Source organism: Cyprinus carpio, chromosome B1 (assembly GCF_018340385.1).
Source record: "Cyprinus carpio isolate SPL01 chromosome B1, ASM1834038v1, whole genome shotgun sequence".
In the NCBI taxonomy this organism is placed as follows: domain Eukaryota; kingdom Metazoa; phylum Chordata; class Actinopteri; order Cypriniformes; family Cyprinidae; genus Cyprinus; species Cyprinus carpio.
Genome location: NC_056597.1, coordinates 31,791,547 through 31,817,719, shown reverse-complemented (window position 1 = coordinate 31,817,719; position 26,173 = coordinate 31,791,547). Strand labels below are relative to the sequence as shown.

The following is a 26,173-nucleotide window of genomic DNA, read 5'->3' as shown; positions in this document are numbered from 1 at the left end:
GAGTAGAGCAATGATTTTATGTTAAACCAGACAGAACTATTAACAATCCTCAGAATAAAATACTACAATAATATGAGCATCTGGATTTCATAAAGCATGTTTTATGTGGTGAAATGCATGACTCTGCTTTTTCATTGCTGGACTGGTTTCTTTTAATCAAGAAAGAACCATGGTTTATTAATTATCCATTTCATCACTGTTCTTTTATGCTGCTGTGTAAGGTAAGATATTCACTTGGTAGAAACGAATCGTCAGGGAGGAATAGTTTGGTGGTTTTTTTGGCAGCTACTTGAACTTCACTGTAATATCAAATAGAATTAAAGATCAGATAGAATTAAAGTGTATGTTTATGGAATATTTGGAATTATAACCACACAAAAATGTAATGGCTTATTTTAGTAGTTTTCAATGCTGCCACATCATGGCTAGAAATGACTGTTTTTTCCTTTAATTTGCATTACTGTGCGTTCACACCGCCACCGTCGAGAGCGTCAAAAATCGATCTGGCCGCCCTGCTAACAACGCTGCAGAAAGATTTGTTAGCGCTCTGACGCAGATTAAATGCTTATCTTGTATTTAGAGTGGCTGCAAAGCAAACAAGCTTGTTGATTTTGTGCAGACTAACCACAATGAGGGTAACGTTATAAGTTAACCTCATTAAATATTGTTGTGGACGAAGTATTAAGATCCTTTACCTAATAATGTATAAAGCACTGTAAAAATACTCTGATGCAAGTAAAAGTCCTGCATTGAAAATGTTACTTAAGTAAATATAATCAAGTATAAACATTACTTAATGTAAGTATAATCAGGGAAATTTGTTTAAAAGTAAACTGGGACTGCTGTATACTATTATTTATTATATCATTAGATTATTATTCCTATAAAGTTACTGCACATCAGTAACCTACAGGTTATAACCCATAGGTTTTACTAAAGTAACCATAGTTTAACTTGGGTATTTGTAATAAAACCACATTAGGCTAAGCACAAATATACCATTGTTTTACTTACTGTAATTACAGTAAAACAGTGGTAAATTTGTGATTAGGCTAAAGTAACAGTGTCCAGCATATAACCATATAATTGGATCATTGCTGTTATACAGTGACATTTATGTATCAATGATTTATTTATGGAATGGAGTATAACTGGATGGAATGGATGGAGCATAAAGCATGGAGCTAAAAAATGCTGGGTTAAATATAACCCAGCAGTTGGGTTGTTTTGTCCCAGCGGTTGGGTTATTTTGACCAGAGGTGGGTAGTCCAGGGGCCAAAGAGTAAAAGTCCTGACATATTTTTGTTCCACCCATGAGCTAAGCAGCTGATTTCACCAGAGGAGGAACCAAGTCATTCCTTTCAAGTCACAAACAAGTCTCAAGTCAAATCCCAAGTCCCCAAAGAGTTAAAGTTAATGAGATAATTAAGTGACTAATTAAATGATGATTGTGTGTTAGTGATGAACACCTGCTGTTATTGTAAATTACAGAGGATCAGATGTTGATGTTTTATTGGTTAAAATGATGCAACCATCATGGAGATCAGTGTTTGGTTTAGTTGGACTCTTGACCCTTGACTTGCTGTGTTAGATCTCTCTCTGTAGAAATGCATGTGGTGTTGTACAATGATGAGATATTAGCTGTTTATATATGATGAAATAAGCATCATGAGCTGGCCTGATTTCGCTAAAAATGACTTTGATATGACTATAAATGACTATTTATATGTTTAGGTTTTGCACTAAACCTAAAACTAAATGTTTTAGGTTTTGCACCTGTTATACTCCATTCCACCCTGTTATGCTCCATCTATTCCACCCTGTTATACTCCATTCAATCCTGTTATGCTCCATCCATTCAATCCTGTTATGCTCCATCCATTCCACCCTGTTATGCTCCATCCATTCCACCCTGTTATGCTCCATCCATTCCACCATGTTATACTCCATTCCATCCTGTTATGCTCCATCCATTCCACCCTGTTATACTCCATTCCATCCTGTTTTGCTCCACCCATTCCACCCTGTTATGCTCCATTCCATCCTGTTATGCTCCATCCATTCAATCCTGTTATGCTTTATCCATTCCACCCTGTTATGCTCCATCCATTCCACCCTGTTATACTCCATTCCATCCTGTTTTGCTCCATCCATTCCACCCTGTTATGCTCCATTCCATCCTGTTATGCTCCATCCATTCCATCCTGTTATGCTCCATCCATTCCACCCTGTTATACTCCATTCCATCCTGTTATGCTCCATCCATTCCACCCTGTTATGCTCCATCCATTCCACCCTGTTATGCTCCATCCATTCCACCCTGTTATGCTCCATCCATCCATTCCACCCTGTTATGTTCCATCCATTCCACCATGTTATACTCCATTCCATCCTGTTATGCTCCATCCATTCCACCCTGTTATGCTCCATCCATTCCACCCTGTTATGCTCCATCCATTCCACCCTGTTATGCTCCATTCCATCCTGTTATGCTCCATCCATTCAATCCTGTTATGCTTTATCCATTCCACCCTGTTATGCTTCATCCATTCCACCCTGTTATACTCCATTCCATCCTGTTATGCTCCATCCATTCCACCCTGTTATACTCCATTCCATCCTGTTTTGCTCCATCCATTCCACCCTGTTATGCTCCATTCCATCCTGTTATGCTCCATCCATTCCACCCTGTTATACTCCATTCCATTCTATTATGCTCCATCCATTCCACCCTGTTATACTCCATTCCATCCTGTTTTGCTGCATCCATTCCATCCTGTTATGCTCCATCCATTCCACCCTGTTATACTCCATTCCATCCTGTTATGCTCCATCCATTCCACCCTGTTATGCTCCATCCATTCCACCCTGTTATGCTTCATCCATTCCACCCTGTTATACTCCATTCCATTCTATTATGCTCCATCCATTCCACCCTGTTATGCTCCATCCATTCCACCCTGTTATACTCCATTCCATCCTGTTATGCTCCATCCATTCCATCCTGTTATGCTCCATCCATTCCACCCTGTTATACTCCATTCCATCCTGTTTTGCTCCATCCATTCCACCCTGTTATGCTCCATTCCATCCTGTTATGCTCCATCCATTCCATCCTGTTATGCTCCATCCATTCCACCGATATACTCCATTCCATCCTGTTATGCTCCATCTATTCCACCCTGTTATACTCCATTCCATCCTGTTATGCTCCATCCATTCCATCCTGTTATACTCCATTCCATCCTGTTATGCTCGCTCCATTCCACCCTGTTATGCTCCATTCCACCTTGTTATGCTAGATCCACACAAAATTTTTGTATTATTTACTACCCTATTGGCAAAAATGGGCACACAAAATACCTGTTCTTAATAATTAAGACATATTCTATTCATCAATAATTATTTTATTTTGAAAAAAAAAAATTAGATGGCATAAGGGATGTATACTATCCAAGAAAAGCTTGTTGTTTAACATTTACATGATTAACATGTTGTGATAACTATACATATGTCCATAACTGGGTGGAATATTTTCATGGCCAGTGTCTAAACAATCTACCCATAATTATTATTTTTTGAGTCCCCGAGCTTGACCAATATGTATTCCTAATAGTTAAATGTGTCACTATTTTGGTAGAATGCAAAAAAACATAAAAATCATGTGCCTTTTGTTCCAACACTTGTGAATCCAAAAATGTTACCGCATACCAGGAATGACACAACTATATGTAGTATGCTGGACACTTTTGAAGGATGCCTAAAATCGATTGAATCGCAGTCATATATAAGTTATAGCGTTTAGTTTATTAAATGCAGCTTAATTGAAGTGATAGATATTAATAATATATAGGAGATATTCCTTCTTGGAAATGAAACTAAACAAATGATTCTAAACAAATACATTTATATCTGACATTAATGTTTCTGAATATTCTGCAGAAGTCAATTTTCTATTGGCTATTTAGTTCTGTGTAGTTCTGCTCAGATTTGTAGTTTGATCAATTCATTGTAAATGCATATTATATTAACCATGATGTGTTAGTCTTCAGATGTTGATCATGAAGTGTTTGCTTTAGTTGGACTCTTGACCCTTGACTTGCTGTGTTAGATCTCTCTCTGTAGAAATGCATGTGGTTTTATACAATGTTGAGATATTAGCTGTTTATATATGATGAAATAAGCCTCATGAGCTGGCCTGATTTCGCTCAAAATGACTTTCTTTCATTTATATGTTTAGGTTTTGCACTAAGAACTCTGTGAAACTACAGCAAAGTGTGTTGTTCTAACATATATAGTTAATGAATTTAAAAAATATATATGTAAATAATACACAAAAAAAAAAATTTAACTACTGTGCTATTTAGACACACTCAGACATCAAGAACCAGTATACGAATCTCAACGATGGTGACAATCAACAAAATGCTTTATGATGCAATGCATGCTGGGTAACACCATAGTAAAAACTCCCATCATGCACTGCAGTATGAAAAATTATTGTCACCACTGTTGAGGATCGTATAAGTACAAGTGTTCATGTGTAAAAGCCTGAGCTGATTTGGCTTTTTTTTTTTTTTTTTTTTTTTTTTTTAATTTTGTTCAATATTGACACATTAAGGTGTTGTTTAATTGTTTAACCCTAATGTTTTGTTGGGGACGTTTTCGTCCACTAGGGGGTAAAGTTGAGTCTTATTTTGGCCACAACTTTCTCTGTGTTTCAGCTAATGGAATGATTTTTGGTGACAAATCTTATTTTGACACATATTTTGGGAAAATGCTTTGAAAATTTTCAAAAACTTAACAATACACTGTGGGCAAATTCACTACCCTTTTGTTATGTTCGTGGATGAAAACATCCACTAAATTAAACTGCTGTAAAAATGTATCAGATAAATATTTTTTTCTAATTTTTTTGCATAAATCTATTAATCAACCTCAGTCCTGATCAAAACTACCAAATGTTTTAAAAAAAATCCAAGATTTTAACTCTTTAATTACCAAGTTCATAAATTGTGTCACTGATTTGGGGAAAAAAACACACAAAATGACATATTTTCAATATAAAAAGTGATTGTGGACTGGATATTTTTTTACCTTTTATCACAGTCTTGGGCATGTCAAAGATTAGTAACAACTTTGGCTTTGCTGCATTGTTAGTTTTTGTGCAGCATAAGATTTTAATTTTTTCTCCCGCATTTGTTGTTCGTGGCTGTTTTTGCCCCATTGACTTCCATTATAACGACATTTTTTGATTGCAAAGCCATGACACCATAAAATCATGCATTCTTGATTGTTTGTGGTTTTCCCTTTTGGTAAGAGGTAAAATTTGTTATTTTTACAGTTTATCACTAGGTGGGACCATTAACCCTTTAGATAGGCCTGTGCAAAAAAAGGCTTAGTTTCTGGCTTGTATATGGAGTTATAATATAATAGTTTTTGTATATAGTTTTGCAATAAAAGCGTATTAACCAGGTTCCAGAAATAATCACTGAGGGTGCTTCTAAAATTAGTGAGGGCTCTAGTCTTAATGCCCATTTTCACATATTTTCTCCCGTCTATTGCTTTGGTCATCATTGTGTCAATCACTCCATTCACTGCAATCCCCTCGCCAACCTCTTTTGAGCCAGTGCCCCAGTCTGGCCACCCCAATTTAAATGCTCTAGACACACCCCTGCTGATGAGATCTAGAATGTGTTTTTTTTAAAGAGAGACAGATTTGCTGTGCCTGTTTGTAAGGCTGCATGATTTGACCAAAAATTTAATTACCATTATTAATAAATTAGTCAATTATTATCAATTCTAAAATCATGAAAGAAATACATTGCGATTGCAATAACACTATTATACTGTAAAATTATAAATATGATGGAATTGGTCGAAATGTTGCATTTTTAAACTCACTTTTTTTGCATTTGGATAACTGCACTAAAACATATTGTGATCTTTTTTTTTATTTTATTAATTGTTCACCCTTGTACTAAACAGATTATTACAGAATTTTGGTATATTTCCTGAGTGACACAAATAAATCTCAAATATATTTTAAAACCCAAAATGTATAATAATTTTGGTTCATTTCAGATGACAACGGCTGTTCATCTTCTGATGGAGAGACAGACTTAACATCAAAAGAGCAGCTGAAGAGTTTCTCCTGCAGCACCTGTGGAAAAGCACTGAGTTCAGAGAGTAATTTAGCGAGACACGAGAGAACACACACAGAACAGACTTCAGCTGTAAGAACATAATATATTTCAAAACCACGAGGACTCATTCTGGAGAAAGACCGTTCAAATGCTCACAGTGTGACAAGACGTTTGCTCGATCAGACGTCCTGAAGGTCCATCAGCGAGTTCATACAGGAGAGAAACCTTACTCCTGCTCCATCTGCTCCATCTGCGGCGAGAGATTCGCTTATTTAGGTAGTTTTCAGACCCACCAGAACAAACACACTAAAGAACAAACTGCTCCAGAATCATCTGAGTGACTTTCATCAATCAATCTGGGAAAAAACTGATAATGTTCATTGAGCTCTTACTGCCAGTAGGGGGCAGTGAACTTTTTTAATGCGGAATCAATGCATGCAATGTCTGTAGTTGACAGTAAATTTTAATTGAATTTCAATGTTTACTAGTCTATAAACTGTCATTTATCATGATCATCATTAATCTTGTTATAAGCAGCAAGTTAATGAATTACAACTAAAAATCCTAACATTTGTGCACCTTTAGGCGAGAAATGGTTTGATTCGCAACATTGCACATGGCTTTAACATTTTTTTATTTCTCCGTTTAGCATTTTTTCTATAAGCAGAGTTATTAAACCTTGCTGTAATTTCTCGCTATTCATTAAAAGAAGGTACAGCGCCATCTTGCTCCGACGAAACTGACTTGAACGCACCTCACGTCGTCAACGCGACTTCCCTCCTCGTACGTACGAAATTCCCAGGAGGACTTGAACGCACCATTAAACCAGACAGAACTATTAAAAATCCTCAGAATAAAATACTACAATAACATGAGAGTCTGGATTTCATAAAGCATGTTTTATGTGGTGAAATGCATGAAGGAGAGTCACTGGCAAATACACTCTGCTTTTTCATTGCTGGACTGGTTTCTTTTAATCAAGAAAGAACCATGGTTTATTAATTATCCATTTCATCACTGTTCTTTTATGCTGCTGTGTAAGGTAAGATATTCACTTGGTAGAAACGAATCCTCTGGGAGGAATAGTTTGGTGGTTTTCTGGCAGCTACTTGAATTTCACTGTAATGTCAAATAGAATTAAAGATGAGATAGAATTAAAGTGTATGTTTATGGGTTATCTGGAATTATGACCACACAAAACTGACAGAGCTTCTTTTAGCAGTTTTTAAATACTGCCACATTATGCTAGAAATGACTGTTATTTCCTTTAATTTGCGTTAGAGAGTCAAAGTCAAAGTTTGTTCAACATCTCCAAGCTAATATTTCAGACATCCAAGGCTAACTGTTCACTGAAATCACATACTGTGAGTAGGAACTACATTTTAATTTCAATCAGTTTAGTAACTGTTTAAAGTAAAAGTATGTTCTATTATAATATGAATGAGGATAGTATGTGGATGTAAGTACTACATCTGCTGGGCCGCATTAATGCACGGGCTTACCTGGGCTTAAGCCCAGGGCCCCGGGCTGGGGGAGGGCCCCGATGATGCCGGAAAATATTGTAATCGGATTTTATAATTCGTTGGCTGTCCCTTTAAAATTACGCTTTATCGCTTTGCTTTGAATGCACGTGCGGGCGTTGCAAGTCCTTCTCGAGAAGTGTCAGTCAAATCCTCTCACTCAATGAACCCTGCAATCATCAGTCACAGTGGACATTATTTAATTGTCTGAAATCCAATAAAATTCATCATTGTCTGAAAGCATTGAGTTATTGGCCTGTATCGAACTCACGTGACATACTTACGTTGAATTCTTTATAAGATAATTGCCGCCTATTCTAATGATGACAATAACTAATCTAATAGCTAATCTAATGTGACAGCAATGTCTCGTAAATATGAAAGTGGTTCGCAAAAAAGAAAAACAGCACAAGATAAAGTAGAACGTCAGAACAGTTTGTTAAAAAAAAATCCGAAACTAACATCATATTTTAACGCAGGCCTAGGGAAAGATGAAGATTCTGCATACATGTAATTAAATAGGCCTTATCATACTAACATAATGATTTAAATAAAGCACTCTTGTTACTATTAAAGTTGCGTATGCCTTCAGAAGCAAACGCTTAATTGCGCTTGATGTTCGTTTTACTTCTTTAAAGCAAGATATTTGGGCACATTTCGTTTTTTTACTAAAAAAAAATGCATGAATGAGAAAAATCGTGTATGACGTGCTTGATGTTAAAACTACTTTTTAATCGCAATAATAAGTCATAAAAAAGATCTCTGTACTCGTGTTGACTGACACACCCTAAGCTCGTGTGCAGAAAACCCTCACAGACATCATGCAATACTGAATTAAACTTGAGAATGATTCCATGACAAATGCATTTTTAACAGTCACTTGTTGCCACCTGGTGGGGGTAACGTGTAATAGATAAAAACGGCCTAACAGTAAAAGGGGTGGAACACTTTTAACGATTAATTATGCAGTTCCAATGGATGAAGGAAGGGCAGGGCTCACCCCGGTCGGGCCAGTGATTCAAATTTTTACTTGCCCACAACAAAAAAATTAATAAAAGTAAAAGACAAGAAAATGGCCCTATAAAATAAGCATAGATATTGTTTTCATTGTCTTTGTTACATTTCACCTCAATAATAGGTTAATGACAGTAAGCTACTAGATTAACTTATATTTTAAATATTGTTAGACAAATAAACAGTAAGTAATAAAATAGTTAAAAATAATCAAATTACGAGTAAAAGCATAAATAAATACAACAGAACAAACATATAAATGAAATAAATAGTGCTTTTCAAGTTTTTCATGTAGGTTTAAACAGGAGATTTTGAGGTACAGACATTGTAATCTAATGTATAACTATAGAATAGATTAAACTTTATTAAAAATTTATCAGTCAAGAGCAGTTACAGATGCATAAAAAAGTTTTTAATGTTAAAATATAAAACGTTAAATACTGTGGAATTATTAAAAAAATCAAGACACTTTAAACCTGAAATTAAACCCGCCAGTAGGTGGCAGCGAATCACTGTTAATGAGCAAATCATTGAGATTCAACCATTCATTCAAGCGGCTGATTCAATCAGGAAGTGTTGCTCAGAGAAGCAAAACAATTCTGTGGACTTTGGAACCATTTTCGTTGGCGAAATACAGCGAAACAGATGATTTGGTGTCTAAAATGTAAGTCACTTGATATTAAGTTCTTGTTTATTAAACTTTACGCCGAATAAAAATCATCACATTTGTAATCATGCTAATATTTTGGAGAAAAACGGCACTCTTTGTGTAATATTGGTTAACATAGATATTAAATTATTAATTATATGAAATATATACAGGGGCATATTTGAATTCTGAGGCATTAAGACTAAATCACGTGCACAAGTCTAACCTACTAGACTACGTCACGTAGTGCATGCGTGCACAGAATGGGTGTGTTTTTGTTTGTTTTTTGTAAAGTGAGATGCATACTCGATAATATCAGATCGTTAAATTAACAATTACGATATCATAGACTACATATAACGCACACCCTACAGCACTGGCCCGATCGGGCAAGTGACAGTTCCGTCTACTGTCCCGAGCGTCATTCACACTAGCCTCGGGCAATCGGGCAGTACTTATTGTCGAGCCCTGGAAGGGCCCCTCAAGAGGTAAAGCCCAGGGGCCCCTTATAGTCTTAATGCGGCCCTGTACATCTGCCATGGTGTTACTGAATGCATTTCGCTGTTTAATAACACGTTCACCGTCATAATTTGAATGAATTAAATTTTTATTTTACCATAATAAAACCATTAAACATTTCAGGTTATACATTTCAAAAACGTAATCGTGTATTTTGGGCTGTGCAAGCATGACGGTGTACACAAATGAAATGTGCGGTTTTTATTTTAATGAAAAACACTCAGACAGATGTGCACTTCTCGTACTGTAGGAGGCGCTGTGACCATCTTAGTCCAGTAAATCCACCGGTAAAAGCACTGAAGAAGAAAAGACGGTTGGAGGAGCGCTTGTAGACTCGGTACGTGTTTTAACTATTTACGTGTTTGTTACCTTTAGTGCGTTAATGAGCTTAAATGAAGCTGGTTTAGGAAAATTAACCTATAGGTTTTATTACAGTAACCATAGTTTAACTTGGGTATTTGTAAAACCACATTAATATACCATTGTTTTACTTACTGTAATTACAGTAAAACAATGGTAAATTTGTGCTTAGTCTAAAGTAAAAGTGTCCAGCATATAAACATATAACTATTGTAGTATGCTGAACACTTTTGAAGGATGCCTAAAATAGATTAAATCTCAGTCCTAATTAAGTTATGGCGTATAGTTTATTAAATGCAGCTAAACTGAAGTGTTAGATATATAAAAATAAAATAAAAATAAAAACACAGTGAATCTAAACAGGTGTCAAACAAATACATTATATCTGACATGTTTCTAAATATATTCCAGAAGTTAATATTATTTATTCATTTCTGTGTAGTTCCACTCTGATTTTTAGTTTGATCAGTTTATTATAAATACTGTATATTTATAATAAATATTGTAATAATCATGAAGTGTTTGTGTTCAGATGTTGATCATGAAAGCGCAGGTGGATGTGGTCTGCTGTAAATCAGTAGGAACTGATCTGTCCATGCTGGATATTGAGGATTTCATCACAGAAATCTGTCAGCTGAAGAAAGAGGTGGCTTCACTGGAGACAAAGCTGAGAGAAAGAGGAGACAAACTGAACAGAGAGGTTTGAACAGATCTTCATTTCATCCTTCATCTCAGTCACTGTCAGTTTGCTTCTATTAAAGGTAAAGTTCACCCAAAAATGAAAATACTGTCATTAATCATTCACCCTCATGTCATTCCAAATGACCTGACCTGTGAATTCGCATCATGTGACACTGTGTGACCGACAGCAGATCAATACGTCACAGCATGACCTCGTAGCTGAATTAAAAGAACATAAATTTTAAACTGCAGCGCTGCGGGAAAGTGGAGAAGATAGTATGTTTTTACATTTTAGATGTATTATTAGATGCTGCCGAGCATGACGTGATATCATGATCTTTGCAGCATGCGAGGGAATTTTGCATGCTCCGAGTCTATGTGACCCTGGCTTTACACTGTTAAAAAAGCAGGATTTTCTGCTATTTAAACTACTTATTGCAAATTGTGGCAATTATCTGCACCTCAGTATTGTAGTACATTATAAAACAGAATGAAGTAATAATGCAATGAGTGTAAATTATAATTTTAATCCAGATTATTAAATGGATGCCACTTTATTGGGACAGTATGAGCCCTCCCTACCGTAACCCTTCCCCATACTTTATTTTCAAATTTTGATTATTTGCCCTGATAGAGACGTGGATCAAACTAGAGGACACTGCTACTCCTGCAGCACTCTCCAATTATTTCTTATTTTCCCACACTCCCCGTTTGACTGGAAGAGGTGGAGGTATTGGTCTGCTTATCTCTAATGATTGGAAATGTATTCCTTTACCTTATCAACAGCTCCTTTGAATCACATTCGGCCACTGTTACCCACCCTTTTAAAATCCATTTTGTAGTCGTTTATCGACCCCCAGGACCACTAGGTAACTTTGTAGAAGAATTAGATGTGCTGCTTTCAACCTTTCCTGAAGATGGTACTCTTCTAGTTATGCTTGGAGACTTCAACATCCAGCTAGATAAACCGATATCTGCAGACTTCCACACTCTGCTTGCCTCTTTTGATCTCAAGAGAGTGTCAACTACTGCTACTCACAAATCAGGCATCCAACTGGACCTTATTTACACATGACACTGCTCCACTGATCATGTACTGGTTACTCCACTGCACACCTCGGATCACTTACTCCTCACTCTCAACCTCCACATGCTCCCTGACACAACACATACCCCTCCACATGTCATCTTTCAACGTAACCTTCACTCACTCTCACCTTCCCGGCTATCTGCTATGGTTTCATCTTCACTTCCTTCCCCTAAACGGTTAACATCTCTTGATGCTAACATTGCTACCGATACTTTCTGCTCCACTCTTACATCTTGTTTAGACACTGTCTGCCCCTTGTCTTCCAGGCCAGGCCGTACCACACTTTCTGCTCCTTGGCTGTATGATGTTCTAAGTGAGCATGATTCTAAACTCTGAAAGGGTATGGCGCAAATAAAAAATCCTATTGACCTTAATGTGTATTGGTCACTCCTCTCTTCCTTCTCTGCTAATGTCTCCACTGCTAAAGGGACATTCTATCATAACAAAATTAACAATTCATCTAACACATGCTCTTTAAAACATTTTCCTTCCTCCTTTGTCCTCCTCCTTCCCCTCCTTCATCAACTCTAATAGCAGACGACTTTGCCACATTCTTCATTGATAAAATTAAAACCATCAGTGCACACTTTTCCACACCACAATCTGTCAAGCACATCTTACCAGCAAACATACACTCATTTACATCCTTCTCTTCACTCTCTGAGGCAGAAGTCTCCAAACTCATTCTTTCTAATCATCATACTACTTGTACGCTTGATCCTATTCCATCTCATATCCATCAAGCCATTTCTCCTGCAGTTGTACCTGCTCTCACTCACATCAACACATCCCTTCATACAGGTGTTTTCCCCTCATTATTTAGACAGGCTCGTATAACTCCACTACTTAAGAAACCCACCCTCAACCCACCTCTTTCAGAGAACTACAGACCAGTTTCCCTTCTTCCTTTCATGGCAAAAACACTTGGACGAGTTGTGTTCAACCAAGTCTCAGCCTTTCTCACACAGAACAACCTCCTTGACAACCATCCAGTCTGGTTTCAGTAGTGGACATTCAACCAAGACTGCCTTGCTCTCAGTTGTTGTAGCCCTAAGACTGGCAGGAGCGGATTCCAGATCTTCAGTACTTATCTTGCTGGATCTGTCCACTGCTTTTGACACGGTTAACCACCAGATCCTCCTGTCAACCCTGCTGGCAAAGGGCATCTCAGGAACCACACTCCAGTGGTTTGAGTCTTATTTCTCAGATAGGTCCTTCAAAATATCTTAGAGAGGTGAGGTGTCCAAGTCACAACATCTAACTACTGGGGTGCCTCAGGGCTCAGTTCTTGGACCACTTCTCTTCTCTGTCTACACGGCATCATTATGTTCTGTCATTCAGATACATGGCTTTTCATACCATTGCTATGCTGATGACACTCAACTCTACCTCTCATTCCATCCTGATGATCCATCGGTAGCTGCTTGCATCTCAGCTTGTCTAACAGACATTTCTTGCTGGATGAAGGACCATCACCTTCATCTCAACCTTGCCAAGACAGAACTGCTTGTGGTTCCAGAAAACCCACCGTTTCATCACAATTTCACCATCCAGTTAGGCACATCAACCATAACTCCTTCAAAAACAGCCAGAAACCTTGGAGTTACGATTGATGATCAGCTAACTTTCTCAGACCACATTGCTAAAACTCCCCGGTCCTGCAGATTTGATTTATTAATCATTAAGAAGATCAGGCCCTTTCTTTTGGAACATGCTTCACAACTCCTTGTTCAAGCTCTTGTTCTCTCCAGGCTGGAGTATTGCAACGCTCTCTTGGTTCTGTCAAACCTTTACAATTAATCCAGAACACAGCAGCAAGATTAATTTTTAATGAGCCGAAAATAATGCATGTCACACCTCAGTTTATCAATTTGCACTGGCTACCGATAGCTGCTTGTATAAAATCCAAGACATTAATGTTTGCCTACAAAACCACCACTGGCTCTGCACCCCTTTACCTAAATTCATTACTTCAGACTTATGTGCCCATCCCAAAGAGACACAAAATCACTTTCCCAGAATTTTAAATTAAATGTTCCCTCCTGGTAGAATGACCTGCCCCACTCAATCCGAGTCCTTAACCATCTTCAAGAATCTGCTAAAATCACATCTCTTTCATCTTTATATACAGTATATATATATATTGCTCTTTTGGTTAGTTTTGATTCCTTCCATTGTCCTCATTTGTAAGTTGCTTTGGATAAAAGCGTCTGCTAAATGTCTAAAATCTCAATGTAAATGTAAATTTCTTTAATTTTGATTGAAAATAAATGATTTTCCGATGTGATATGAGATCTAAAAAAGGGGAGACAAAAAGTTTTGCAAAAGGTGAATTCAAACTTGTCGATAGCGTCAAAAAGAACACAGCATGCGCTTTACCTTCGACGTCACTGGAGCTGTAGTTAAATGATTGTCTTTTGTAGTGTTGACTAGCCCAATCACACGGTGGTGGGCGGAGTTAGTGTAAATAGCCTCTGCCAACCAGGTGGCCAATTTGCACTTAGTGTAAATAGACACAACGCAAAAATAATTATTTTATCCAGCAGTGTCTCCTCTTTCGTGTCAGTGTTTAATGTGTCCATGTTAAAAGACTGTAAAAATGCTATAGTAAAATCCTGTTAAATGGTTAACGGTAAGTTCCCCTACAATATACAGTGAAAAACTGTATTAGACATTACATGTAATTTTACGGTAGTAGACCATTTTTGGAAGTAAAATAAAAAAAAAAATTGCATTACATTTCAAATTTTATGTTTTTTTGTTGAAATAACTATTTCTTCTAATTTTTTTCCTTATCAGTTTTGCACATTAGGGATGTATATTACATCTAATATTGTTAAATGAATGTTTATTAATGTATATTTATGTATTATTTTAGTTTCGTGTGTTTAGTGTTTGTGTGAATCACACTGTGCAACTTCTATATATGTTATTATTTAAAAGCTGCTTGTGATGGGCTTTGGTTCGTCATGTGACTCTCATCACCACCTGCTTTTAGTGAATAACAGTGTATTACAAAGGTACAAAACAGATTTCAGTACTTCAATAGGATGGTGTATTAACATTATATCAGTTAATGAAATTATGGTATTTCAATGTAAGTTTAAGTTAAAACGTTAAATGTTGCTACCATGTTTTAAGATAAAATTCTGGCAACCACAGCTGTTTTTTTTTACAGTAAATTTTACAGAGTTGTCTTATAGTGTACCCATGACGCATGTGTTTGATGCTGATGTTGCACTGCGCCTTGTTTACAAGATGAGGAAGACACATGCTGTATGCAAGCTATTGAATTGTGCTTTACATGTTGGTGTAGTCTTTCAAATGGTGCTAAAGTGTGCATTTCCTGGATGCCTGAATTGTGAGAAACTAGTGAGAGTATGTAAAAGTACATTACCAATGCTGACAGCTGAAAGGCTTACCTTTCAGACTTAGTATATAAACAATTTAGAGCAAGTAAATGATTCAGAGCGACTGAAGTTATGGCTATTGAGCGGGATGTTGATTTACTGCTTCGAAACGTCAAGCAAATGAGGTCGTGCAGTGAACATTTTTCACTAGACGACTTCAAACCGGGTCAAGGAAAGATATGATGATTTCTGAAATTTACAAAACACAGGTATGAGTGGAAGCATCATGGGGAGATTGTTGAGGGTGTTCAGTTGCTCTGAATCATCAGCTCTTGTGTCAGCATGTGAACAAGCAATAGAGACTGACACGGAAGAGAGGAAATTTGCTGAATAAATTTATTTTTGTTTTCTTTGTGCAAAAAAAGTATTCTCAAAGCTTCATAACATTATAGCTGAACCACTGATATCACTTGAACTATTTAACCAAAGTCCTTACTATGTTTCTGGGCCTGGGAGCATTTCAGTTGCATTGCTGTCTATGGGAGGATCAGAAAGCTCTCAAATTTTATCAAAAATATCTTAATTTGTGTTCCGAAGATGAACGGAGGGCTTACAGGCTTAAAATTACATGAGGGTGAGTGATTAATGACAGAATTTTCATTTTAGGGTGAACTATACCTTAACGTTTCAAAGTTGATTCATGAGTGTGAGAATCAACTGATATATGATTCTGAAGTGATAAGCTGATTGTGTTTGTCAGGATGTGGAGCAGGTTTCAGTGCGTGTGACTGATGGGACAGAAGCTCAGGATTCAGTCTGGAGCGTCAGAGATCAGAGATCCAGAGACACATAGGACTCAGACCTCAGCCTCACTTTACTCTGTTATACTGACGCTCAGGATCATGAATCCACTGATCAAACCTCTGACTGTAACGCTGGAGAACAGCAGATGCTGCAGACGCCGCTGAAGATGTGCTCCGTCAAACTGGTGGACTGCAGGAACCTGATCGAGAGCAGAGGAGAAGAAACCACCGAAGAGAAAGAACAACAACACACTGATGAGGAAGAGCAGGAGGATGAGGATGATGAAGATGAAGATTTCATTCCTCCAGGTTTGTTTCTTCCTTTTATGACAGTTTGTTATTTCTGTCAGCAGAGACTCTGCAGGATCAGGTTCATATTGGCTGATGGTCTCTGATGATCTGATCAGGTTTGAGTAGAGATATTAGGAAACATAATGGCAAATTATATTTTTTTTTTCTATCTTCTCTGCCCAGAATGTGTTTTTTAAGAGAGACAGATTGATGTGCCTGTTTGTAAGGCTAACTAATTTGACCAAAAATCTCATTTAAATTACTTTTGTTATGATATATATATATTTATAAAAGAAAAACATTGTGATTGCAGCATTATTATACTGTAAAATGACATTGTAAATATGATGAAATGGGTGGCGAATGTTGCATTTCCAAACTAATTTTATCAATATGTCTGTGTATGGGTTTATTTAATTAACTTGCAGAGTTTCCAACAAACTCTTTTCAATTATATTTTAAAACCCAGAATTTATAATCATTTTGTTCATTTCAGATGACAAAGGCTGTTCATCTTCTGATGGAGAGACAGACTTAGCATCAAAAGAGCAGCTGAAGAGTTTCTCCTGCAGCACCTGTGGAAAAACACTGAGTTCAGAGGGTCATTTAGCGAGACACGAGAGAACACACACAGAACAGAAAGACTTCAGCTGTAGGAGATGCAAGATTAGCTTTCCTACCGCAGAAGAGAGGAGACTTCATTCAAAAGAGCACAGCAGGAAGAAGGAGTTTCACTGTGAACAGTGCGGGAAGGTTTTTTTCATTCATTCTGTTCTAAAAGTTCACTTGAAGACTCACGGTGAAAAGTCTTTCCACTGCAGTGAATGTGACAAGTATTTCAGCACCAAACAATCTCTTCTAGTTCATAAGCGAATCCACACGGGAGAAAGACCATACAAGTGTCCTCACTGCGAGAAGAGCTTCAATCACGGACCTCATCTGAAGAAACATGTACGTGTTCACACCAATGAGAGACCGTATCAGTGCAGTGAATGTGGGAAAACCTTTACAGACTCAAGCTCTCTAAAGTCACACCAAAATATACACTCTGATGAGAAACTGTTTCAGTGCAAACACTGTGACAAACGATTCCGTCAAAGATCTCATCTGAACATTCATGAGAGGACTCACACCGGAGAGAAACCATATCTGTGCTCCTACTGCGGGAAGAGCTTTTCAAATTCAACTCAATTTGTATTTCATAAGCGAGTCCACACTGGAGAAAAACCGTATCACTGCAGCTTCTGTGGGAAGAGTTTCAGTAAACATAATATATTTCAAAACCACAAGAGGACTCATACTGGAGAAAGACCGTTCAAATGCTCACAGTGTTACAAGACGTTTGCTCGATCAGACGTCCTGAAGGTCCATCAGCGAGTTCATACAGGAGAGAAACCTTACTCCTGCTCCATCTGCGGCAAGAGATTTGCTTATTTAGGTAGTTTTCAGACCCACCAGAACAAACACACTAAAGAACAAACTGCTCCAGAATCATCAGAGTGACTTTCATCAATCAATCTGGGAAAAAAAAAAAAGTTCGGCTCATTCTGAAAGTGTTCATTGAGCTCTTACTGCCAGTAGGGGGCAATGAACTTTTTTAATGTTGTGGATTGATCCAAGTGCTGTATATAAACTCATGTTTGATAGAGTAGAGCAATGATTTTATGTTAAACCAGACAGAACTATTAACAATCCTCAGAATAAAATACTACAATAATATGAGTGTCTGGATTTCATAAAGCATGTTTTATGTGGTGAAATGCATGAAGGAGAGTCACTGGCAAATACACTCTGGTTTTTCATTGCTGGACTGGTTTCTTTTAATCAAGAAAGAACCATGGTTTATTAATTATCCATTTCATCACTGTTCTTTTATGCTGCTGTGTAAGGTAAGATATTCACTTGGTAGAAACGAATCCTCTGGGAGGAATAGTTTGGTGGTTTTGTGGCAGCTACTTGAACTTCACTGTAATGTCAAATAGAATTAAAGATGAGATAGAATTAAAGTGTATGTTTATGGAATATTTGGAATTATGACCACACAAAAATGTAATGGCTTATTTTAGTAGTTTTTAATGCTGCCACTTCATGGCTAGAAATGACTGTTTTTTCCTTTAATTTGCATTACTGTGCGTTCACACCGCCACCGTCGAGAGCGTCAAAAATCGATCTGGCCGCCCTGCTAACAACGCTGCAGAAAGATTCGTTAGCGCTCTGCCGCAGATCAAATGCTTATCTTGTATTTAGAGTGGCTGCAAAGCAAACAAGCTTGTTGATTTTGTGCAGACTAACCACAATGAGGGTAACGTTATAAGTTAACCTCATTAAATATTGTTGTGGACGAAGTATTAAGATCCTTTACCTAATAATTTATAAAGCACTGTTAAAATACTCTGATGCAAGTAAAAGTCCTGCATTGAAAATGTTACTTAAGTAAATATAATCAAGTATAAACATTACTTAATGTAAGTATAATCAGGGAAATTTGTTTAAAAGTAAACTGGGACTACTGTACTATTATTTATTATATCATTAGATTATTATTCCTATAACGTTACTGCACATCAGTAACCTACAGGTTATAACCCATAGGTTTTACTAAAGTAACCATAGTTTAACTTGGGTATTTGTAATAAAACCACATTAGGCTAAGCACAAATATACCATTGTTTTACTTACTGTAATTACAGTGAAACAGTGGTAAATTTGTGATTAGCCTAAAGTAACAGTGTCCAGCATATAACCATATAATTGGGTCATTGCTGTTATACAGTGACATTTATGTATCAATGATTTATTTATTCATATTTTATCTAAAATGAGTCAAATATTTATAAGAAATTGATTAAATTGTATATTTTATCACTTAAACAGAGATAATAGACATTATAAATACTATTTGGTATTTGATATATGCATAAAATTTAATTATGTCCTCAGTGCAAAGTAATCAACTTCCACAAGAAATGTAAACCATGAAATGATAAAAAAAAAAATTGAAATTGTGTTATAGACTATGCTAAACTGCCTCTAATCATACATATAAATCATGTGAAAATATAGTTTTTATTTTAATTTTTACAGTTTTCTTCAGTTGCCGTGTCCCTAAAGTCATATTCCACCCTGTTAGTACATACTTTCTTGCCTTCCAAAACCAACTGCAATTTAATTTAAGACCATTTTCAGACCATTTTAAGGTAAGCTTCAACTCTCACTCCTAACTTTTTTTTTAGCTTTTAAAATGTTATCCTGCTTGTCCCACCCTTAATGTCCACCCTGTTAGGCTATATTATGGAGAATGTTTGTCCTTTTTTTAAAAAAAATGTAAAAACAAATCTGACATTAAAAAACGTTCAAAAGTTCTGTTAATCTGTAGAAGGATAGCTAGCTAAATGTTGATCATTCAAAGAGCTATGGCTAATTTAGCTCAAAATGTTCCACCCTGCTAACAGAGTGGAAATTGTAATAGAATAAATAGTATTTAGTGAATATAGCAATTTCTATGTTTGTTTGTGTATATATATATATATATATATATATATATATATATATATATATATATATATATATATATATATATATATGAATTTAATATATATACAATATATACAAATTACACGACAGAAAAAAAAACATGATTATCATTCAAATTATCACCATTTTATGTTACTATCAAATTCCCATTGTTACATTTAAAACATTTTAAATAACAAGTTAAAATAAAACATTTAAAAAAATAATAAATTTTTTTTAAGTGTTTCGGGACGTAAACTACATTTTTACCTCATGACTCACATGAGTTTACTTTGTGTCAGTTGTGGCGAGCTCAAAAGTGACCACACGAAAGACGAGCAAGGTGTGGGATTATTTTGAATGAGAAGGAAAAAGAAGTTTTGTGTAAACTGTGTAATGTCAAATTGGCTTACAATAACTCTACTGGAGCAAAGCGTAATCATATTCATTACAGGCACGTAGGCGTTAGCTTGGAGACTAGCCAAAGCCAGCTAATGTCAATCACTACAGCCCGCCACCGCACCTTCTATTCCTCGAAGACCCACTTTGGTGGTGCTGCGTGATGTCCAGGCGCTTTCCGATATTCTGTTGTCTTGCTTTTCATGATCTCTGAGTTTTTTTACTGATATTTAGTGCCAGTTTAACATGAAGTGATGATTTTGTTCTGTTTGATGCGTTGGATGGAAACAGTGCTTGTTTGCAAATGTTTTATGTGATATTCCAATTTTTGCACATAAGTTAAATTCGCAACTTTGGATGGAAACCCTAACTTAATCACCTCAGGCCCTGTCTTTTTTTTTGTTTTGTTAGTTTTGTTTTTAGATGATATAGCCTACATGACGAGGTATGTTTTTAAAAGCCATTTTAATACTATTCCTTGGTAAAATTCCCTATTGTTTTTGTCTTGTGTTTTAATATGTTGGCTAACGTTATATGTAGATGAAGAATTCTGTCAGGCTATTGATTGATTTTTAATTGTTCTGCATTTCCCCATCTGATTTTAATAAGTAAGCATTGGCATATATATACACACACATTACAAATGGGAAACCTTGCAGGACAATGACAGAAAGCTTGTCCACTGTTGGAACCTGTTAACACTGGTGTTCCACCCTGTTATGCTCCATCCATTCCACCCTGTTATACTCCATTCCATCCTGTTATGCTCCATCCATACCACCCTGCAATGCTCCATCCATTCGACCCTGTTATACTCCATTCCATCCTGTTATACTTCACCCATTCCACCCTGTTATACTCCATTCCATCCTGTTATGCTCCATCCATTCTATCCTGTTATGCTCGCTCCATTCCACCCTGTTATGCTCCATTCCATCCTGTTATACTCTATCCATTCCACTCTGTTATACTCCATTCCATCCTCTTATACTCCATCCATTTCACCCTGTTATGCTCCATCCATTCCACCCTGTTATGCTCCATTCCATCCTGTTATGCTCCATCCATTCCACCCTGTTATGCTCCATTCCATCCTGTTATGCTCCATCCATTCCACCCTGTTATACTCCATTCCATCCTGTTTTTGCTCCATCCATTCCACCCTGTTATGCTCCATTCCATCCTGTTATGCTCCATCCATTCCATCCTGTTATGCTCCATCCATTTCACCCTGTTATACTTCATTCCACCCTGTTATGCTCCATTCCATCCTGTTATGCTCCATCCATTCCACCCTGTTATGCTCCATTCCATCCTGTTATGCTCCATCCATTCCACCCTGTTATACTCCATTCAATCCTGTTTTGCTCTGTTATGCTCCATCCATTCCACCCTGTTATAATCCTTTTTTTCTTGATCCATTCCATCCTGTTATGCTCCATCCATTTCACCCTGTTATACTTCATTCCACCCTGTTATGCTCCATCCATCCTGTTATGCTCCATCCATTCACCTGTTATGCTCCATTCCATCCTGTGTTATGCTCCATCCATTCCACCCTGTTATACTCCATTCCATCCTGTTTTGCTCCATCCATTCCACCCTGTTATACTCCATTCCATCCTGTTATGCTCCATCCATTCCACCCTGTTATACTCCATTCCATCCTGTTATGCTCCATCCATTCCACCCTGTTATGCTCCATCCATTCCATCCTGTTATACTCCATTCCACCCTGGTATACTCCATTCCATCCTGTTTTGCTCCATCCATTCCACCCAGTTATGCTCCATTCCATCCTGTTATGCTCCATCCATTCCACCCTGTTATGCTCCATCCATTCCATCCTGTTATGCTCCATCCATTCCACCCTGTTATGCTCCATCCATTCCATCCTGGTATACTCCATTCCACCCTGTTATGGTCCATCCATTCCATCCTGTTATGCTCCATCCATTCCATCCTGTTATGCTCCATCCATTCCACCCTGTTATACTCCATTCCATCCTGTTATGCTCCATCCATTCCACCCTGTTATGCTCCATTCCATCCTGTTATGCTCCATCCATTCCACCCTGTTATACTCCATTCCATCCTGTTTTGCTCCATCCATTCCACCCTGTTATACTCCATTCCATCCCTGTTATGCTCCATCCATTCCACCCTGTTATACTCCATTCCACTCCTGTTTATGCTACATCCATTCCATCCTGTTTACTGCTCCTGGTATATCCATTCCACCCTGTTATGCTCCATCCATTCCATCCATCCTGTTATGCTCCATCCATTCCATCCTGTTATGCTCCATCCATTCCACCCTGTTATACTCCATTCCATCCTGTTATGCTCCATCCATTTCACCCTGTTATACTCCATTCCATCCTGTTATGCTCCATCCATTCCACCCTGTTATACTCCATTCCATCCTGTTATACTCCATCCATTCCACCCTGTTATGCTCCATCCATTCCATCCTGTTATACTCCATCCATTCCACCCTGTTATGCTCCATTCATTCCATCCTGTTATACTCTATTCCACCCTGGTATACTCCATTCCATCCTGTTTTGCTCCATCCATTCCACCCTGTTATGCTCCATTCCATCCTGTTATGCTCCATCCATTCCATCCTGTTATGCTCCATCCATTTCACCCTGTTATACTCCATTCCATCCTGTTATGCTCCATCCATTCCACCCTGTTATACTCCATTCCACCCTGTTATGCTCCATCCATTCCATCCTGTTATGCTCCATCCATTCCATCCTGTTATGCTCCATTCCACCCTGGTATACTCCATTCCACCCTGTTATGGTCCATCCATTCCACCCTGTTATACTCCATTCCATCCTGTTATGCTCCATCCATTCCAGCCTGTTATGCTCCATCCATTCCATCCTGTTATGCTCCATCCATTCTACCCTGTTATACTCCATTCCACCCTTTTATGCTCCATCCATTCCACCCTGTTATGCTCCATCCATTCCACCGTTATACTCCATTCCATCCTGTTATACTCCATCCATTCCACCCTGTTATGCTCCATCCATTCCACCGTTATGCTCCATATATTCCACCCTGTTATACTCCATTCAATCCTGTTATGCTCCATCCATTCCACCCTGTTATGCTCCATCTATTCCACCCTGTTATACTCCATTCCATCCTGTTATGCGCCATCCATTCCACCCTGTTACACTCCATTCCATCCTGTTATGCTCGCTCCGTTCCACCCTGTTATGCTAGCTCCACACAAATTTTTTTTATTATTTACTACCCTATTGGCAAAAATGGGCACACAAAATACCTGTTCTTAATAATTAAGACATATTCTATTCATCAATAATTATTTTATTTTGAAAAAAAATAAATAAATAATGAGATGGCATAAGGGATGTATACTATCCAAGAAAAGCTTGTTGTTTAACATTTACATGATTAACATGTTGTGATAACTATCCATATGTCCATAACTGGGTGGAATATTTTCATGGCCAGTGTCTGAACAATCTACCCATAATTATTATTTTTTGAGTCCCCGAGCTTGACCAATATGTATTCCTAATAGTTAAATGTGTCACTATTTTGGTAGAATGCAAAAAAACATAAAAATCATGTGCCTTTTGTTCCAACACTTGTGAATCCAAAATGTTACCGCATACCAGGAATGACACAACTATTGTAGTATGCTGGACACTTTTGAAGGATGCCTAAAATCGATTGAATCGCAGTCATATATAAGTTATAGCGTTTAGTTTATTAAATGCAGCTTAATTGAAGTGATAGATATTAATAATATATAGGAGATATTCCTTCTTGGAAATGAAACTAAACAAATGATTCTAAACAAATACATTTATATCTGACATTAATGTTTCTGAATATTCTGCAGAAGTCAATTTTCTATTGGCTATTTAGTTCTGTGTAGTTTCTGCTCAGATTTGTAGTTTGATCAATTCATTGTAAATGCAATATTATATTAACCATGATGTGTTAGTCTTCAGATGTTGATCATGAAGTGTTTGCTTTAGTTGGACTCTTGACCCTTGACTTGCTGTGTTAGATCTCTCTCTGTTGAAATGCATGTGATGTACAATTTTGAGATATTATCTGTTTATATGTGATGAAATAAGCCTCATGAGCTGGCCTGACTTCGCTCAAAATGACTTTCTTCCATTTATATGTTTAGGCTTTGCACTAAGAACTCTGTGAAACTACAGAAAAGTGTGTTGTTCTAACATATATAGTTAATGAATTTAAAAAATATATATGTAATACACAAAAAAAAAAAAAAACTACTGTGCTATTTAGACACACTCAGACATCAAGAACCAGTATTCGAATCTCAATGATGGTGACAATCAACAAAATGCTTTATGATGCAATGCATGCTGGGTAACACCATAGTAAAAACTCCCATCATGCACTGCAGTATGAAAAATTATTGTCACCACTGTTGAGGATCGTATAAGTATAAGCGTTCATGTGTAAAGTAGTTCTCTGCTACTTCAAGCTTTTTTCAGCAATGCACAAATGTTTGTACTTTGAATTATTAAAGAAACTAATTAAAGCAAACCTTGACCACAGTTTTGCTGGCATCTTGTGTGTGTTTAAAAAAAAAGGTTGTGGCTGAAGTCAGTTGTAGTTCTTGTGTTTCACTTTTCTTCAGTGATGTTGTTTGTTAACAGCAGATGTTCATCACTAATGTGCAATCATCATTTAATTAATCACTTAATTATCTCATTAACTTTAACTCTTTGAGGACTTGGAATTTAATTTGAGACTTGCTTGTGACTTGAAAGGAATGATTTGGTTCTCCTCTGGTTAAAACAGCTTGCTGAGTTCATGGGTGGAATAAACATATGGCAGGACTTTTACTTTCTGACCACTGGACTTTATACCTCTGCCAACCGCTGGGTCAAAACAACCCAACCGCTGGGTTGGTCCCTTTTTAACCCAGCGCTGGGTTATATTTAACCCAGCATTTTTTAGAGTGTGGATATTGAGGATTTCATCACAGAAATCTGTCAGCTGAAGAAAGAGGTGGCTTCACTGGAGGCAAAGCTGAGAGAAAGAGGAGACAAACTGAACAGAGAGGTTTGAACAGATCGTCATTTCATCTTTAGCTGCTAATATGGACTGATTGTTGTGTGAATCAATGTCTTATTTTAAATCATACTCTTACTAGATATATTACTGATTGTGTTTATCAGGATGTGGAGCAGGTTTCAGTGCGTGTGACTGATGGGACAGAAGCTCAGGATTCAGTCTGGAGCGTCAGAGATCAGAGATCCAGAGACACACAGGACTCAGAGCTCAGCCTCACTTTACTCTGTTAGAGGAGAGAAGAGGAGAAGAAACCACCGCTGAGAAAGAACAACAACACACTGATGAGGAAGAGTAGGATGATGAGAATAATGGGGATGATGAAGATGATGATGAAGATTTCATTCCTCTGGGTTTATTTTTCCTTTTATGAACTTATGATGTTTTCATGACACTTGAATGTCAGCAGAGACTCAGCAGGATCAGGTTCATATTGATTGATGGTCTCTGATGATCTGATCAGTAAAGATTTTCTGAGATATTTGGGAACATAATGGCAAATTATTTTTATTATTTTTTTCTCTGTTGAGATCTAGAATGTGTTTTTTTTTTTAAAGAGAGACAGATTTGCTCTTTGTAAGGCTGCATGATTTGACCAAAAATCTAATTACCACTATTAATAAATTAGTTAATTATTATCAATTATAAAATCATGAAAGAAATACATTGCGATTGCAACAACACTATTATACTGTAAAATTATAAATATGATGGAATTGGTCAAAATGTTGC

The 26,173-nt window shown here is 37.1% G+C and overlaps 1 pseudogene; it reads left to right on the top strand.

Annotated features, from left to right (window-relative positions):
* Window positions 1-18,407, top strand: part of LOC109088665 — a 42,593-nt pseudogene extending 24,186 nt beyond the window's left edge.
* The last annotated feature ends 7,766 nt before the right edge of the window (window positions 18,408-26,173 follow it).